The 19858-nt window shown below is 41.4% G+C and overlaps 1 long non-coding RNA gene across 2 annotated transcripts in view; it reads right to left on the bottom strand.

The window, feature by feature from the left end:
- The window catches only part of LOC122789931, a 609659-nt gene that overhangs the window by 440987 nt on the left and 148814 nt on the right, over positions 1-19858 (bottom strand). For both annotated transcript variants that reach the window (XR_006362889.1, XR_006362890.1), the window contains exon 2: positions 2942-3020. This is a non-coding gene — a long non-coding RNA (uncharacterized LOC122789931). The remainder of the gene's footprint in view (positions 1-2941; positions 3021-19858) is intronic.

Genomic DNA, 19858 nt, shown 5'->3' with positions numbered 1-19858 from the left:
GTAAAACTCCACTACCAATCAATGTGTGGACAAGGTGGTCCGCTGTGGCAACCCCTAACCGGGAAAAAGCTGAAAGAAGAAGAATTATAGCCCCTAGTTTGCAGTTGTCTGCAAACTTGGGCAGCCATAGTACTCATGTACTTGCCTGTTCCTCGAAGTATATGCTGAACAGGAGGGGTCATGGGACTGAGCCCTGGGGAACACCACTTGTAACCGGTTTCGAGTCACACCTAGCTCTCACAACTCTCACCATGTGTGCTCTGTCCATAAGGCAATTGGCAACCGATGTTGTGACATAGACGTTTATGTTCAGGTTGGTGAGCTTGTCTAAACAGGTATGGCATGAAATGAGAGGCAAACATTGTAACATTTCATCTTTATTGTCCATGACAAAATAGTGGCAACAGTAGTGAGACCTAATGTAACGTGAAGTCCTGCATTAACAAGACAACATCTTCCAAAGCTATGTATGCCCAGTTAGTAGAAACAGTCGCAGTTGTAGACATTCCAATTATCTGTGTAGCATTTAGTTGTGCCTAGTTGGCTACTCTTTGACTGCAACTATCTTGTGTAGTCTGCAGTGAGGGAATAGGCAACGGAAAACATACCCGTGCTATCGAATGAGGAATTGCATGCATAAAACAAAGTTGTCTGCCAGGAAAAACTCACTGCTGTACTATTGGCAAGTTTTGTATGAAAGTATTGGGGCACTAAGGACACAGCAGCAGACATGGACCCAGTTTTTGAATCCAAAACTGATATTGTGTAAGCAGTTAATGGCTGTCTGATCAGAAGCCCCTCCAGCAAGACTGTCATTTTCTGCAGTTCACACACTGTGCAGTGATAATTCAGATAATGGGCTGCTGAGGGCTGGGGAACCACAATTCCTTTCAAGTATGAATTGCAGGGTTTATATGTCCAGTTGTACAATAGAAGAAAAGTAATTGTACAGGCATTAAATGCATTAGGGAATAGAAGCTTGTGTTTGGGTGAAGCTGTATGGGCATGTGAGGGCTGTTACACTGCTAATGTAAGTTTTAATACTGGTAGTTTTGGAAACTGTTCATATGAGTGTATTTCACCAGTAGACTAAAAATCGTTCTGAAAATAGGAATTCAGGAATGGATTTCTAATGCCTTAGTTCCTTAGTCAGTCCAGGGAGTGATGCATATTACCTGCCTGGGGATACCTGTTGTCTGTGTACTGATAATGCACAGATTTTCATGTTACAAGGTGACATGAAGGCATTCGCCATGGGCCACAGCAGTTTCCTTGTAGATATAGTTCTTGTAATATGTAATCTATACTGTGTGTGTATATAATATATATGTGTGTGTGTATATAATATATATGTGTGTGTGTGTATAATATATATGTGTGTGTATGTATATATATTTTTTTATTTATCTGTGTACATATATTTATATCTGTGTACATATATTTATATCTGTGTACATATATTTATATCTGTGTACATATATTTATATCTGTGTACATATATTTATATCTGTGTGTGTATATGTATGTATGTATATATATATATATATATATATATATATATATATATATATATATATATATATATATATAAAATGCATTTGCATATGTAATATATTTGTGTTAAAGCTGAAAACAAAAATCTCTGATATATGATGAATAGTGATGTGGCTTTTTATAAGGAAAAACACAAAAAGGGTGTGTAAACAGGTATACTTATCAAAATGCAATTAGACACTGCCCACTGTCTTGCAAAAGCCTCCATGGAACATGTTGTTGCTGTACTACATGTATTACTGTTTGCACATAGTGCTTTTCAGCATGGATCTACATCACGGTATGATCACACACTGGGCCAACTTTTCACGTAAAAAAAAATCAAGAAATACACACCAGCAAACCTGTTATTGAAATCATGTAATAAGACGTGTAACTGTTGGCATAATGGTAAACTATAAAGAAAAATGTGTACATGGGCTTTACAAGACTTCGTATAGTGAGTCAGCAGTGATTTGAGTAAGCAAATGATACCTGAACCTTAAGCAAGTCAAATTAGTATTTTTTGTCCATTAACTATTCAGTTTACAGCACTTAAAATATTGTGTGTATTTCAGGCAAACAGGATAGCCCAGAGAAAGTAGGTAGTTTTATTTTACAAGCGTGTTTCCAAATACTCTGAACTATGCATCCCTGTTTCATGACAGGAAGCCATGGTGCTGCATAAATAAGTGTCCCACTGTTAGAAAGAAAAGGCTAGAACTAGGAAACATTGGATGAGTCAAGTCCCCTGTGGTGAGGTGTCAATCAAAGCAACAACAGGTCAAATTACTTTTAGCACTTTGACAGCTTGGGAGGGGAAGTGTGAAGGGGGAGGGGAGATAATCTAATGAGCTATGGCTCAGGCATCACAAAAGAATGCAAATTAGAAACTCTGTAAAGAAGAAGCAGTAAAACAAAGACTCAAAGTCTGTTCTTTGGCTTTGTCTCAGTTAGTTTTTTTAAGTAGGCATTTAACAGCAGTATTTTTTACTTGAAATTTACATAATGAAAAAGCCTTGTGTATGCAGGTAAAATGAATGCAGTGACAGAAGTTTCTGAACAAAAAAGGCTGCGTGATGTAATGTGTTAAGGACAAACACTGAATTCTGGGATACATGGAGGTTTACAAAAAATGTTTAACTTTCAGCAAGATGCTAGACCCCATGTAGCCAGACTCTTAAATTACATATAAAAATATTTAAAAACTTGTAAAGAGTCCCACAGTGGTGTTAAAATATTGAAAACATCTAAACATGATGAAATAAACATTTTTTTTAGTCTGTGCATGCGGTTCTCCTTTAAAGAAAACAGAATTTAGATAAACAGTTTGTCCACCATGTCTAAGGAAGCCTTCAAACACAAATGTCTACAAACTGATAGTAGTAAATTTAAATTTCAGACTCACCCAGATCATTCTTTATCTTATTATTCTCCTCCATCAGTTTCTTAATCTCGTCATTTTTCTTCAGATTATCAGCTTTCAGCTATGAAAAAAGGACCAAATACTTAAACTATTTCCAAACTTAAAGCAATTAAAACGTTGTACAAAATACCTTGATAAAGCAGAAGTTCTCATAAGATGAGAGACCAGTCAAATATTCATCAGAAAGCAAGACAAGATGCAGGGTGAATGTTTTGCCCAAGTCAGTCAGCAAAATAACTGGCCCACTGTAGCTCAATCCCGATCTTACTCTCCTGTGTTCCTTTTTGCCTCTGTGTCTGTTGACCAACATGCACCCAGCACAGAGACATGAGCCCCTTTGTTCCTCTGAGGTGGTTAGCCTCCAGAACCAGAGAACCACCAGAGGGTATCATTCAAGAAGTCAGGAGTGCTGCTTTTCCAATTGCTGGTATCTCTGAAATGAGGACATCTGAATGGCCTACTTGCATTCCTTGGGTGGAGTGGGGTGAGGATGGGGAAATGTGCTACCTGTATCACCACAGGGATCCACAATGCCCTCTCTGTCTGCAAGTCCATGAAACTGTGCACTTGCTAATGGGGGCCACCACCAAAAAGTGGGTTTGGTGGGCTAAAAGGCCCAAACACCCAGTACGTCTACACAATACCACCTCTCACCCCCAACAGAATGACCTGTGCTGCTCCGTCCTACCTTCACCCGAAGACTGGCATGCCCATCTTACCTTGCTAGCTTTGTCAAGCACCTGAGCCACGAATCTAATTCAGGTAGACTGGGCACCAGAAATGGCAAGTTCAAGATAGATCTCTGGAATCCACTATATGCTTTTTAGTTAAACTATGCACAGCCTGCCTTAAAACAAACTTGCTGGCCATAAGACAAGGAAACTACCTGAATTAGCAAAGCAAACATATTGCACAATGACACTGGAGGCTAAACTTTCACATACAAGCACACATCAAGTTGTCGAAACCACACAACACCCACCTCACATAGCAGACACGCACACAGACACGCACACAGACACGCACACAGACACGCACACAGACACGCACACAGACACGCACACAGACACGCACACAGACACGCACACAGACACGCACACAGACACGCACACAGACACGCACACAGACACGCACAATGTATGCTGAGGCAATGAAAAGCAAAGACTGCCTAGACCCCCTGTTGTCAAAGCTACACCTCAGCAAGCCCAAAAGCAATCAAGGAAAAAAAAAAAAACTAAAACCACACATACCGTCACTTTCAGTAGAGCTCCAAACACCAAGCCCCTAAGGTAAGAACACAGACTTCCCAGGACTCCCGTCACAGGAGGCTCCATTGTAAGATATGCTAATGCCCTCAAACTAGGATGAACAAGAAGATGACTGTTAGTTGCTTATCTGGAGCCAGGACCCACTAAATCATACACACACTCAAGTCATTACACTACACATACTAGTAAGATTTCATCACAGTCCATGTAGGTGTAAATGATCCCAGATGCATCTCCCTGGATTATATAAACCACGACATTATGGAGCTTTAATAGCGTCTCTCAGGCTGGTACGAGTCTAACATGACTGCTCCTGAGCTGAATCTGAAAAAGGTCCAATATCATCAATGCTCTTCCTTTGAAAACAAGTACAGACAAATTGGAGCAGCATATTACCATCACCAAGGACAATGCTACAATATGAGCAAAAAAATGGTAGATCTTAAGAACGGTCTTTCTGGTGTCATTCTAAGTTGGGTGGACATGATTAACTGACCACATTACTTTGCCAAGGTTGGTCTGCACCTTTCTCCTCCAGGCTTTTGAATACTGGCTAAAACTTTATCCACCCCATAGTGCCTTTAAGAAATGCCAAACTGACAAGCCTACCAACATAGCAAAAGCAATTCAACTGAATCTCAAGGTGTTACCACTCAATACCAGATGCATCAATAAAAAAAAACTTCACTCATTCCAAACTCTCCTCACACTTGAGAATATAGCCATCTGTGCAATCATCAAGACATGGTTTAAAGCAGCACAGAGTACCCCATCAGTACAGATCTTCAATGCTTTCCACACTTTTAGGCCAGTAATTGCATGGTCACAGTCTAAAGGTGAAGGGGTCTCAATACATCAGTAACAAGCATACTTCTAGGATGGTCAGACAGGATGACATGCTGGAGTTCCTTCACATGCAGATCACCATAGACAAAATCCTGAACCATGCCCTAGCCAGCTACATGCCATCCTCCATGTCCCAAGAAGCTCACAATGCATACTTGGACCTACTGGAGACACTTGCCATCCAACCTAACACCCTACTCTTAGGAAACTAATTAGCCCCCTCTGTAGACTAGGAATCCTACACAGCCTTAAATTGACAGGCTCTGACTCTTGGATTTTTTAAACAAATATCCTTGACCACATAGTGAATAAGCCCATTAGAGGCTCAGATATACTGGACTTTTTGCTCACAAATATGGGAGAACACTGCAACCCCCAAGTGACTCGTTCTCCCTGGTAAGATGTAGTCATAAAGTGGTCTCCTTCAAAATCAAAATCAGTTCTGTAATCCCATTAAAGTCAGTAAGACTTAGGAACTATCCCAAGGCAAATTACCTTTTAAGTGATTTGTAAAAATTCAGTGCCCCTCCAAACACAGCGACCTATGCTGAATTGCTCTCAGAAATTCTGTGCAACCATGTTAATGGCTGCATAGAGGCTGCAGTACCTACCAAAAGTAGCCCAGGACTAGCCCCAAACACAAACCACACTGGTGGCATCCCAAATTAAATAGGCTATACAAAAAAAAAAGGAAAACAAAATATGTCAAAAATCAGGAAAGGTAATTCTCGCAAAGATAAAAAAACCTCAAACTAAACAGACAACTAAGAGGGCTAATTATGTCAAGCAATGTCAATTTTGAGGTTAAGATAGTCTCTCCAAGTGAAAGATAACTACAAGGCCTTCAGCTACATCAGATTCCTCAAGGGTAGTACACAACAATTTGTTTAGCTGGTGGCCAATTGTGCCACAGTCACAGAGCCTGGGAATATAGTGAACCTGTTAACAGACAAATTCAGTTCCAACTTTACCCCCTTCACTGCACACCATCCTCCCAAAAATTCCCTCAAAACAAAACCTCTCCAACTATAACTAGGGTGTATGCACTGGCTGCTCTTCATAAAGCGAAGGACATGGCCTCAATAACATCCTAGGATGCCTAATGACCAAAAAACAGGAATGAAGTGCTGGGAAAACTAGTAACCAAGTAGTATGAAGCACAAAACACTCCACCGGATCTACGACTGGCAAAATTTAATAGTGTAGACACAAAGATACATAAACGTTAAAAGCAGGTACGTTTTCGTCACCAACTTCTTCAGATAAGCTAAACACACCACCACCTTCATTTAAATATAATTTCACAGTTAACCCCACCCAATGAAAGCTTACAATGACTCACAGTTCCTAACTGATTAATTAAATACAAGTTACTGCAACCTTCAAACTTCCCTGTCACAATCCCACTTGATGCTGATATAAAGTGCAATGTGCATAACAATTATGAATGAATTGATGTATATCAAATACATACATGTTTAAACCATATAAATCCACTTATAACAAATGTATAACATTTTGAATTGTATACTTTACTTTAGTTAAAATATACATAGTAAAAAACTTATAAATGAATAGCACCATCTAGTGGACAATTATAAAAAACTTTTTTATATAAAAAAATGTTCTCTCTCTAAAACCTTTTATAAAACTTTTTATATAAAACCATTTTATCCAATAAAACTTATTTTACATTCCTTTGTAAGATGGTGCCGGAGCCATGGTCTCAAGCTCAATGCCAATAAATGTATAGGTATCCCCTTTGGGAAAAAAACATGTATCTGTGAATTACCATATAGGTGGCAGTACACTAAACACCGAAAGTGTGATAAGAGACTTAGGGACACAGGTGGACAGTGGTCTCACCTTCGATAATCACATCGCCACAACAGTCAGGAAATCCTTCTATGTGGCACACCTCATCGCCAAGGGCTTTTCATCCAAAAAAAAGGAGGTCATTGTCCCACTTTACTCATCCCTCATTAGACCCATTATAGAATACAATGCCCCATTTGGTATGTACCTCTCAAGATATCTGCAACAACTGGAAAGGCCGCAGAAATACCTCACTAAAAGAATCACAGGCCTAAAGCAGATGCCTTATGCTGACCGCCTTAAAATACTCCAGCTATACTCTGTCGCATATCGTCTACTCAGAGGCGATCTCTGCTTAACATACAAGGCCATGTCAAACCCAGAGCTGTTGGACATGCTACATTTAAAGAAATCCCAATCACTCAGAGCCACATGCTCCAGGGATCTAAACCTTGTCATCACAATAAACAAAACATGCAGGAGGGATAGGTTCCTGACCCAGAGACTCCCCAGACTCTGGAATAGATTGCCCATACATGTCAAGCAGAGTGCCTCTCTGGCCCTCTTCAAAAGGAACCTTGATGATTGGATGGGAGAAAGGAAATTCACCCCGGGGATCATGTCAGTTGCCCTGCTAGACAGGGGTCCAGGGAAATAAATAGTGTGGGAAGAAATAGCCAGGGAATTGTTATGGCTAGGCTTGTATAGGCCCTAGGGCTGATAGCCTAGTACCAACATATGAACCTATAAGATATATTCAAACAGTTCAAGCCCTATCTATAACTTAGCAGATCTAAGCTTTAATACAGGCATAATAGAGATCATCTCATTTAAAATCAGGTTTTTTACATACTTCCAATACTATTTGCCAATACAGCTCTCTGTATTCAACCCTTGTTTCCCGTTGTCCACCTCTCGGGTCAAAAGCTACGGTCTCTAGAACAAAGAAACCAAATTCAGTTCCCTTACATACACACAGGGCATTATTTTCATGTCTCATTTTTATATCCTAGATGTGTTTGTATAACCTCTGAGTTTTCTCACTCTTCCCTATGTAAAATGACTCAATTTTACAAATCGCTAAATATATAATTCCTTTGGTGTTACAATTCACAAAATAATTGAAATATAACTTCTTGTTACGAGATTTTAAATATATTGAGGCTCCTGTTAACAAATGGGAACAGTAATTGCAACTACCACATTTAAATAAACCTTTTTTGCTATTCCTAGAGTGTCCCTCACTTTTTCCTGTTTGACTGTCCATATCCTAACAAATTCTTAATATTTTTACCTTTTCGGTATGTGTACTTTATTTCTTTATCAAAAATACAATCCAAATCTGATATCTTGGCAAAATTCAACCATTCTTTTTCTATAACCTTTCTAACCAGACCAGCTTGTCCATCATATGCGAGTGTAATACCTGAACTGTAGTTATCGCCGTCGTTATCTACTGCATCATTAAATGCATGAATAGAGTCTAATTTTCCAAGTATAGGGGCAAATCTGGTTTTTCTTCCCTCTATTACCTCTAGGCTGATTTGTGTCAGCAGGTCCTTTGGATAACCCCTATCAAGAAATAATTTTATAATGCATCCAACTTCTTTAAATGTCTCATCTTCAGATGTCATCCTACTTGCCCGCACCAGTTGTCCCTTTACAACACCTTTCTTATGGTGTGGCGGGTGAGAACTGGTAGTGCAAGTCGGAATTGGAAAATGTCTCCTTATGGTGAATTTTAGATATAAAATTTCCACCAACTTTCTGTATATTGACATCTAAATAGTTTGTTCTTTATTAAATTCAGAAGTGAAACTTAAGAGGTTGAACCATTAATGTAATATGTACTAGTCCATAGGATACAAATATTACCCAGAAATCTCCCATAGTATTTCCAATGCTGGTGAAAATGAGAATTTAATACAAAATTCTCTTCCCAATATGCCATAATTAAATTCACATATCCTAGGATGCCTCCTGAACAGTCTAAAATATGACTTGCCCAAGACCCCTACCAGTCATTATTTAACTAGTCTTAAAACAGGCTTTGTGCCACCATAAATGGAGGACTGCAACAGTCATCCCTCCTCACAAGAAAGGACATTCAACAGACCCTGGAAACTACAAACCCTTAGTGCAGCATGTCTTATTTGCAAAGCTATGGAAAAAAAATATCACAAATTAAAAAGGACATCGGAGACCTCCAGAGACTGGATCCATCCCAGTTTGGTTTTGTCAAAGGAAGGTCTTTCTTACTGAATCTGGTAGACTTCCTTTGAAAGGTCACTAAGGCAATGGATGAGGGGAAAGCTATGTATACTACCTACCTATATCAGGCTAAAGCATCTGCTACAATATCACACTTTGGCATTGTCAACAAACTTATGGAACTGGGTATGAACTCCTTTATAACACACCAGACAACCAGCTGGCTCAATGACAGGACCCAGGAGGTTAGAATTGGTGAGGCCACCTTCACAAACAGGCTGGTTCACTACTGGAGTTCCCTGGGACTGTGCTAGGCCTACTCCTTTTTGACATCTACTTCTCAGATGTCAAAGCCAGTGTCAAGGCCTCCGGCTAACAAAGTCTGCAAATGATTGCAAACTGAGAGCAATCACTGATTCCACCAAGATGAGAACAACCTTCAGGAAGGTCCAACAAACTAATGCTTGGTACCAAAGCCATGCCTTAAAACTCAATACCAGGAAAATGCATTATAGTACCCTTTGGGAAGTCAACCAGCCCAGGTAACTAAGCAATCAATAAAACACCCCTAAATGTTGATTCATTAGTCAGGGATCTGGAAACGCATGTAGACAGTAACCTAGTCTTCAACCAACATGTGTCCAAGTAGTAAGAAAATTACTTTATGTTGCTCAACTCATCAGCAAGGGCATGGCATTTGGATCCAGACAGGTCATCATACCACAGTACTCAGCCCTCAGACCAATCCATATAGTATAACGTCCCCCCTTTGGTATGTATCAGACCAGACACACGCAGCAACTTGAATGTCAACAAAGGTTCTTTACAGAAAGAATACAGGGAGTAAGTCCTACACTGATCTCCTCAAAGGCCTGTCTCCTTACTCTATCATACAGACATCTGAGGGGTGATCTTTGTCTGGCATAAAAGGCATTCTTGCAGTCTGTTTTGATTAACATATTGCACATCTTCAAAACAAACCGCATCAGAACTTCTAGAGTAAGACATAAATTTTGCTTGTGACAAATGCATGTTGAACTGATGTTCCACAGAATTCACATTCTCTGGAATGGGCTCTCCCATCCATTTGGAGCAGAGTTCTTCCCTATCACTATTTAAGCGCAACTTGAACTAGTGGATGGGTAATCAGCAAATTCACCCCTGGTCTGGTACCTATGTCTCTGAAGAACAGAGGGAGCCAGTAAATCACCCATATATAAATTAAATTTGTGGGTCACATTTATGGTTGCACCGCTAGGCTTATAAGGGCTCCAGTGGTAGTCTAGTATACACCTATGAACCAGCAGCAAGAGACAGTATAAAAATGTTTAGAAGTCCACATTAAGTGAGAATCACCCTGACCAAGCAAAAGGATTGAGAAATCATACATAATCATATCACCTCTGCCAAGACTAATCCAGCAAGTCTTAAAATGAGGCAGAAAAAGACATGACCGAGTACATTTTCTTCCAGTGTTCTGCAAGGCCAGACAACTTCCTACTTTTTTGTTATATTTGTACGTGAAAAGGAGAAGGGGCATCTGAAAATGGTGGTTGACTTTTGGGTAAGGATGAAGTGGGAAAGCAGCAAAATAATGCCATAGCAGGCCCTACCAGATAAGCAGCCACAAAGGACCCCACAGGCTTTCAACCTTGTGATCTCCTTACTACTCCCTGTCACATGCCTACCTTTTCTCTGGAAATGACAGCAGGGCCAGTTTTTTTAGACAGGTAGTTTAATCAGTGAGAGATAAGGTAGGAAACTATTTGATTTCCCTTTTCCTCCAGTTTTCTGAATACTGACCAGGAGGTCCAAATAACAAATCTTTAATTAAAGGGGCATTTAAGAATCTGTGCTTTAACAATGTATGCCCAGCCAGACATCTCTTCTAATAATGGACTCGCAGGCTACTGCCCTGTATTGCTGCCTCTACAGCAGCATAGTCTGGCAGTTAGCACAGAGGATTAAGTCTATCAGCTGTTGACAAGCTGCTTCCTGTATTCCAGGGTTTAAGTCCCTTAGCCTTCAACTGCTTTACTGGATGAATCTAAAGAAACCACCTAACCAGGCGGTGCACTGAGTTAGTTTGTAAATTTGGCTAGTTTCCTCAAAGGTCTTCTGGTCTGCACGCCTACCAACTACCTATAAAACAATTTAAAGGCATACTGTCTTACCAGAGAAACTAGATGGGTTCACTAGAGTTTCAAATTCTGAGTATTCTCAGAAACTTCCCATACTTTGGCCCTCAGTTCATTAAGAATCCCAGTTTGGTCCTTATCAAATGTGTAGGACAGTTAAGGCCTGTGAATGCCATAGTTTCTGCTCTATAAACTCTCTCCCCAGAACAGTCTAAGATCTCACTCAACATGTCACTGTGAAGTCTGTTAGAAGCTGGAACTGATTAAGACCCTTTCTACAGATGCAGACACCCCACAGCTAAATTTGCTTAAGCATTCTTGTACAAGTATTTGTAGTAGAGAGTCTTGGATCCTGTACAACCAGTATGGATTCCTTGCGCAGGAGACTTGGTCCAATTCCAGGGACGTTGCTAGAAAGATTCCCCTAAAAATTCTGAAACTGAAGAAACTGAAAATGGCTTAACAGTGTCCAGACTCAGAAGGTCAAAATAGTGCTTCTGAGCATCTGAGATGTACTGGTCTTCAAATCTGAAGTGATCCTTCATGTGAAGTTAACTCTACTGGTGTTTTCCAAAAATACATTTCAGGAATTAAGTAAATTCAAAAACACTTCCACCTAAACAAATTTTCCACAGACCTGTTGAGAAGTTAAAACAGAACTTCATTCTTTGAAGCCTGAATGACTGCTTTCATCTAATAGATTTTAAGCGTAAAGTATATCTTTGTAACAGGTCTGTGGATACTTAATTTAGCTGGAATGTACTTAATTACTTACCTGGCATATACTGAAATCCATCTGGTTCACTTTTGTTACCCCTGAGTTCAAGTCCCCAGGGGGACAGGAAACTGGGCTGGCTTACAACGCGAGTTCTTTACCACTGGTGACGTATTTCCTCACTGGCAAAAGACAAGGGGTCTTCAGTGAAAGTGCACTTAACCCGGAAGGAAAGACATCTGGAAAATGTAGGCCAGATCTTTCTCCTCCTAATCAAGAGAGTCTGACTCTCTAAGGGGAAGAGTTCCCATTTCCTTTTAATAGGTAGAATGCTAATATCAGACTCTTCTTCCAGTTAAGGCTGCAGGTTTTCAATAAAAGTCATGGTCCTCTCTACTGCCTTAGTAAACAGGCAGGCTTCCTGGATCTTCACCTTATGACTGTGGGCATCCTCATACACAAGGACCAAGACCAATCTACCCTCTCCCTTGGTGGTTATAAATCAGAGGGTCAGACTCAAAACACCCATGGTGAGGGTATCCACATCAGCCAACTGTGAACAAGCTTCAGCTCAGGAAAACATGCTGGACTCCAACGGCAATGTCTCCAGAAGGGAAATGGAAAGGTCTCCTAAAAAAACAAACATTTAAACCAGAAAAATTAAAAGAATCTGTCTAGTCTGACGTGCTTGAGCCTAGAAAGAACTGGGTTGAACCAGTGTTCCTTTGATCCCTCCTTTCTTCCTTCTTCATAGGACACTTCTTCACAAAACTTTCTTTGGCAGGATGCCTGCAAGTGTGGAACTGGAATCCTGGATGATATAGCAGTACTACAGGATAAGGCCTCTAGATATTTTCTGACCTTTGCAGGGTTCAGTCCAGTCTCCTTACCTTTTTGATGAAACCAACACAAATTCCATAGGTGGGAACAATGCTCTGGACCAAGACAAAATTCACATTGAGTGAAGTAATCCCATGAGGAATCTACCTATTACATGCACACTTTCTGAAGGTGCATACCCTAAAACTATGCCAGTCATCTGACACACTGCAATCTCACCACACAAAGTATACAATACTTTATACGAGAATGAGAAAAGGTTCCTGAGTTATTTGTCAGCTCTGAGGAATAAGGCAAACCACTGGATTGACAATGATCATACACAGTTACTACAAGCTGTGGTACAGCAAGAATAAAGTGAAGATAGCATGTACCACCACTACCAGGGGTACAGTTCTGTAAATAAAGTTACCATAACAATAGATGTGTGAATGACTACTGCTGCAGTACCCCAAGATATTGGGTCACATCCTGCTAAGGATACAATAGCTGGCCAGCTCCAAAGCTTCAGGACACCTTCCATGTGCCTAAATAGTCAGTCAGCTCAAGAGGAGTTGAATAAAAGACTGGTTTGGATCCCAAGCCCTTCAAAGCTTATAGTCTAACAGAGAAAGAAAAGCTAAAGCTTTTATAAGGACGATGCTAGGAAAATTAATGTTCACACCATGGCGTAAAAAACATACAAAAACAAGGGGGGGGGGGTGGGAGGAAGGAGAGGGTATTACAATAATGATCTTTCAAACATCTGTTATAGTACATTTATACTTACACCGCTATTCTTCATATGGATCATTGTTGCAGTAGCCTAAACTTTAGTTGTAGATCCCCATAATTGCTTAATATGACAAGGAAGAAGTATGTGGGTCCAGGAGCCTCAGGAAAATAGTCCTAATAAAGCCCGTCCTAGATTTGAAGAATGAATTTGATTTACAGTGCTTTGTTAAAAAAAAAAGTGTGCCCAGAGGACCAAGTTGTTACTTCTAGAATACTTCCAGAATTCAAACCTTTCTAAAAAGCCACAGATGAAGCCAAGGCTCTTGTAGAATGAGATGAGACTGCCTAGAATACTTTTGTTGTGCAGGATATAACAAAGTAATAGCATGAGACAATCATTTGGAAATTGTACTTAAATAGGTTGCCTTTTTTTTTTAACTTCACAAAAATGAACTGACCAGATGTTTTGAAAGATTGTTTTTTTCTGTCAAGACTATCAAAGTTGTCTGTGGATCCAAGGTATGCAGTATAGTACAGTTGTGTACTCTTACCATAAATGTAGATGTTCAAGTGTGTTCACTGTTGCAGTCATCACTGTAAGGTTCTTCCTGCCAGCAGCAGCCCCCAATCGGCCAGAATCCCAAAGTCTGGATTGGGCGCCAGCTGAGGTCGCATTTATCCTGACGTCAATGCGCCGGAAGGTATAAAGACCTCAGCTGACGCCATTTCCCCAGTTTTTCTTGCCCCAGAAGTCAGGTGCCCAGAAAGAAAAAGGCTAAAAAGGAAACCATGCCCAAAACCTCAGCAGCCAAAATACCTCATAACAGACAATACTCAAGGAAAAAACAAAAGGGGGGATAGGAGGGAGGGTAACCCGGACTGCAACAGTGAACACACTCGAACATCTACATTTATGGTAAGAGTACACAACTGTACTATGTCCTTCGTGGTTCACTGTTGCAGTCATCACTGTAGGGTTGAGTCACAAAGCTAAGAAAGGGTGGCTGGAGGAGAAACAGAGGGAGCGGTCACAAAACCACCGAAGCAAAACCTGCCCTGGATTTAGAATAGAGAGGGAGGTTGTAATGCTTAGAAAAATTATGTACAGAACTCCAAGCAGCAGCTTCCAAAATATCCTTGGTAGGAACCCCACAAAGAAAAGCTGCTGAAGTAGCAGTAGCCCGGGTAGAATGAGTCCTAACATTAACAGGAACCAGATTGCCATGATAAGAGTAACAGAACTTGATGCAATGGGCAATCCACTTGGAAATAGTTTGCTTAGTGTTTGCTTTCCCCTGAACAGTAGGAGCATAAGCGACAAACAACTGATTAGATTTCCGGAATATCTTGGTCCTTCCAGGTATAGACGAAGCTGTCTGTGCACGTCCAGAGAGTGCAAAAGACTTTCTTCCTCACTTTGAGAATTAGGATAAAAGGTAGGCAAATGAATACACTGATTCAAGGCCACTGCTGAAATCACCTTGGGCATAAAAGTGGGATTAGTCCATAGGGATGCCCTGTCCTGATGAAAAATAAGGAAGGGTTCCACAGCCATGAGTGCTTGCAATTCCGAAATTCTTCTAACAGAGGTAATAGCTAAAAGAAAAGCAGTTTTCCAAGACAAAAAATTTTAAATCCGTGGAAGCTGCAGGTTCAAAAGGAGACGAAGTTAATTTCTCCAAAACATAGTTAAGATCCCAAGTGGGAACAGGAGCCCTTATAGGGGGCCGAATATTCTTAGCCCCTCTAAGAAATTGTTTAAGTAATGGATGAGAAAAAAATCGTAGGATCCGTATCGTAATGTGCAGAAAGAGCAGAAGCATGAAGCTTAATAGACGAAAAAGACAGGCCCGTATGTAATAACTGTCAGATACTGTAAAATCAGAGGAATGTTCGGAACAGAACAATCCCCACCCTGGACTCGACTCCAGGAGCAAAATCTTTTCCATTTTCCCACATAAGATTTTCTAGTGCTGGGCTGTCTAGCTTCAAGGATTACATCCAATACCTGTTTGGAAAGGGCAGAGGTGTTTACAGACCCTGGATCCGCCAGGCAGCTAGTTGCAAAGTCTTGACATGACTGTGCAGTATCAGGCCATCCCGTTGAGACGGCAGATGAGGGATTTGAGGCAGAATCCAGGGAGGCTCCTGAACCAAGGTCATCAGAGTGGAATACCAGAATTGCAGAGGCCAATTGGGAGCCAGTAGAATCATGTGCGGTCTTGTCCTGTTTTATCTTCAGAAGTACCTGAGGTAGAAGAGGAAAGGGAGGAAAAGCATATACTGAGAGGTGTTTCCAACTGAATGAGAGGGCATCCACTTTCCATGCTAGTTTGTGGTAGGTCCTTGTGCAGAATGTTGGAAGTTGATGATTCTGAGGGGATGCAGAGAGATTTATGTCCGGACATCCCCAAGCCTTTATAATCATCCTAAATATCCGAACATCCATTCGTGTGGATCTGAAATGCGTCTGCTCAAGGCGTCTGCCAGAGTGTTGTCTTTCCCTGGCAGGAATTGCGCCTGTAAGTCGACACTGCAGGTCAGAGCGGTGTACCAGAGATTCATGGCTAATCTGCACAGGGGGTAAGAGTGAGAGCCCTCCTGCTTGTTGATGTACCACATCACTGTAGTGTTGTCTGTCCATAACAATTGTCCTGATAGAAGAAGGTTCCTGAAGGCTATCAGGGCATTCTGTACAGCTAGCATCTCCTTCAAATTTATGTGCAGGTGCGTTTGTTCCTTCATCCAAACACCCTGAAGACATCTCCTGTGCATGTAGGCTCCCCAGGCATAATCTGAAGCATCCGTTGTCAGAACATGGTTGGTCGGCGGAGGACAAAAAGGCTTCCCCTTGTTCTGTAAACAGGCTTCGGCCCACCAAAGAAACTCTCGCTGGAGACAAGACAAAATCGTGACCACTGTTTCCAAACTGTGGTAATGCTGAGACCAGACACTCATGAGGTACCACTGCAGTTTCCTCATATGCAGCCTTGCATATGGTATTAGCAGAATGCAGGAAGCCATGTAACCCAAAGCCTACATAATTTTTCTTGCAGTCAGCTGTTTCAATGAAGCCAGGCGTTGGAAAAAAGCCAGTTGCACTTTTTTGTCTGGTGTCAAGGAAGCCATCTGGGTTGAAGTACTCAGAAGAGCATCCAGGAAAGTAATCTGTTGTGTAGGTACCAGATTTGATTTCTTTAGATTCATTGTGAAACAGAGGCACAGAAGAAGACGCTGCACAAAAGCTAGATGCCAAAGTAGAGCGTCTGTCATCCGGTAAATTTGAATCCCCGTCTGTCTGCAAAATGCCATTACTGGTGCCAGGCACTTCGTAAAGACCATGGGCACAGTAGATAAGCCAAAGGGCAGCACAGAGAACTGGTAATGTTTCGAGCCCGCTTTGAAACGCAGATACCTTCTGCACTCTTGCCTTATAGGAATATACAGGTAAGCGTCTTAAGTCCAAAGTCACCATCCAAGCGTTCTTGCCCAACATAGGCAGCAGCTGCTGCAGAGTGAGCATCTTGAATTTTGGTACATCTAGGAAGGTGTTTAGCACAGAGAGGTCCAGGATTGGTCTCCACGAATTTTCCTTCCTGGGAACCAGGAAAAGTCTGGAATAAAAACCTTGCCCTATTTCTAAATTTGGTACCAGTTCTATGGCCCTCATAGCCAGGAGGGACTGAACCTGCTGTTGTGCCTCTGCCCACTGATGATATGGCAGGTCTGGCCAACCGTTCGGTTTTGGCATAGTGTGGAAATGAAATCTGTAACCTCTTGAGACTATGTCCAGAACCCATTTGTCCCGGGTTATGTGACTCCAATTTTAATGAGAGAAACTCTTCCCCCCCAAAGGAGCTTCCAGGAGAGGAGCCCCGGGAACCAGAAAGGAAGAGTCATAAAGACAGTTTTTGGTAGGGTTGAGACTTATCTTCACCTCCCTTGGGAGAGGGGGCACTCCACTGCCTATTCCTAAAATGGGACTGTGACTGTCCCCTACCTCTAGAATGCCTGAATCTGCCTCTGAAACCTGTCCGAGCCCAGAAAGGACCAAGGTTTAGTTGGCCAGTGATACTTCAGCATATGAAATTGACAGTTCAAAGCCCTAACAGACAATGTAGCAGAAGTACAAACCTTTTTACCCCATCTCTCCAAAGCCCTGGACTCTCGGTCAAAGGGAATAGGATTTTTAGCAGAGGCCACTTTAACACCCTTAGGACCCTGAGAAATTGTTTCCAGATCAGGTGAAAGATTTTTAAAAAGAAATTTATGAGAATCTGGAACCCTATAATACCTATCCGGTTTGGCCGGAGTAGGGGGAAAAGAATCAGGAGAGAGAGAAGCTTCTGAAAAAACATCAACAATGTCCAATACAGGGGGAATAACCAGAGGCTTATGCTGTGGGAGAAGAAGACAATCCCTAAGCCTTTTTTGGATTCAGAGAATTCCTGCCCTTCCCAGTGAAAATGCACCATCATATCATGCAAAGTTTCACCAAAGAATAATCCTCAGGAGGAGAGACGGAAGGAAAGGAATCTTCAGCATCAGAATCCTCATAAAGAGGAAAAGCATAATCCTGCTCAAGGGAAGAAGCAGAAGAAACACAAATTTGGTCTGAAGAATCATAATCTGACTGTAATCTAGGCTTCTTGTCAGGAGGGGGATGAGAACCCCTGATCATAGTTGAGATCTTCAGCCATCCTAAGCATCTGCCTCTGAGGCATAGGACCCTGATCAAAAGGTGCCTGTGCTAGCCACTTCACTTTAGCTGGAGACTTAGACTTAGCATGTAAACCTGAATCCACATTTACAGGAAGCTGTGAAGGCCCGAGAACTCCCTCAGAAGCCGGTACCTGCCTACCGGCTCTGGACCCAACTGAGGGAGCAGTATCCGAAGGTCCAGTCCCTGACCATTCTGAAGACCCCATCAGCTCCACACCAGAGTTGGTACAGGCAATTGGTTTAAGAGAGGCAGATGACAGGGGCTGCAAAGGTGCCTCACTGATGACCGTCGAACCAGCAACTGGCAATAACTGAGTAACATCCTTTGCTGTGGACCTCGGAGGCCTTTCTGCATCCCTGCGCCTCTTACACACCCCAGAAGCCGGAAAAGAATCTGAAGATATGTTATAATTGAACCTTTTTCCAAAATAGTAAAAGGCAAAGTTATATCTATGCCTAATAGTACGCTGATTAAATCTAGCACAAAACACACAATTAGTAACGTCGTGGTCAGGACCCAGGCAGGGAATACAGTAAGAGTGAAAATCCCTATGAGGTATTTGCTTCCCACAAGAAATACAATTATTAACTTTTTCTGACATCTGACTGGAGCAAGAAAAAGACCTCCCCAATGGGGTACTTATCTGTAAAAAACGAAAAACCTGCTATTAGATCCAAAACCAAACAGGAACAGGCCGACTGGCATCAACGAACTGCAAAGGGCACCGCGCAGCAAGAAAGACGGGGAAATGGCGTCAGCTGAGGTCTTTATACCTTCCGGCGCATTGACGTCAGGATAAATGTGACCTCAGCTGGCGCCCGATCCAGACTTTGGGATTCTGGCCAATTGGGGGCTGCTGCTGGCAGGAAGAACCCTACAGTGATGACCAACAGTGAACCATGAAGGACATCCTTTTCTCCCTCATTTTTAAGTTCTGGAAAGAAGACATGGAATATGTATAGCTTGGCATACGGTAAACTCTAACACTACTTTAGGAATAAATGAAGGATACGTTTTGTAGGAAAACTCTACTTTTGTGGAAAATGAGCAAGTCAACCCACCATATGAATTTACAACTTCAAGACACTCATCTTGCAGAGGGCAGTGTAATTAGTATGTTTTCCGAGTGAAGAACCTCAAGTCAGCCTGATAAGCCAATTCAAATGGAGCAAATGCTAGTTTTTCTAACAAAAAATTAAGATCCCAAGGAGAAGCGACCTATTTACTAACAGACACGGTATACAACACCCCTTTCAAAAATATTTTCACATTAAACTGCATTGAAAGAGGGAGCTCTATGGGTAGACATGTTGAAATTGCTGATAAGTGAACTTTGAGTAGTGAATAGATAGGCTAGTAACTCTCAAAAATAAGGAAGAACTAGAGAAACACTAGTCCTGAATGGATTCTGGTTTATTTATTGGCATCACCTAGAAAACCCTTTCCATTTACTTGTATATAGGATTTTCTACTAGCCGGTCTTCCTGCCTCAGTTAATACCTGCTGCACATCCTCGGAAAAAAAGGTGCCTAAAAGATTAGTATTCGATTATTCTATCATCCAGATCATCATTTGTAGTTGTTTAGGATACAATGTTTAGAATAAAAATAGTTATGTACTTATCAGAAC

The sequence above is a fragment of the Protopterus annectens genome, chromosome 15.part0, assembly GCF_019279795.1.
Source record: "Protopterus annectens isolate FY-2018-M chromosome 15.part0, PAN1.0, whole genome shotgun sequence".
In the NCBI taxonomy this organism is placed as follows: domain Eukaryota; kingdom Metazoa; phylum Chordata; order Ceratodontiformes; family Protopteridae; genus Protopterus; species Protopterus annectens.
This window is presented reverse-complemented; position numbering and strand designations above follow the sequence as displayed.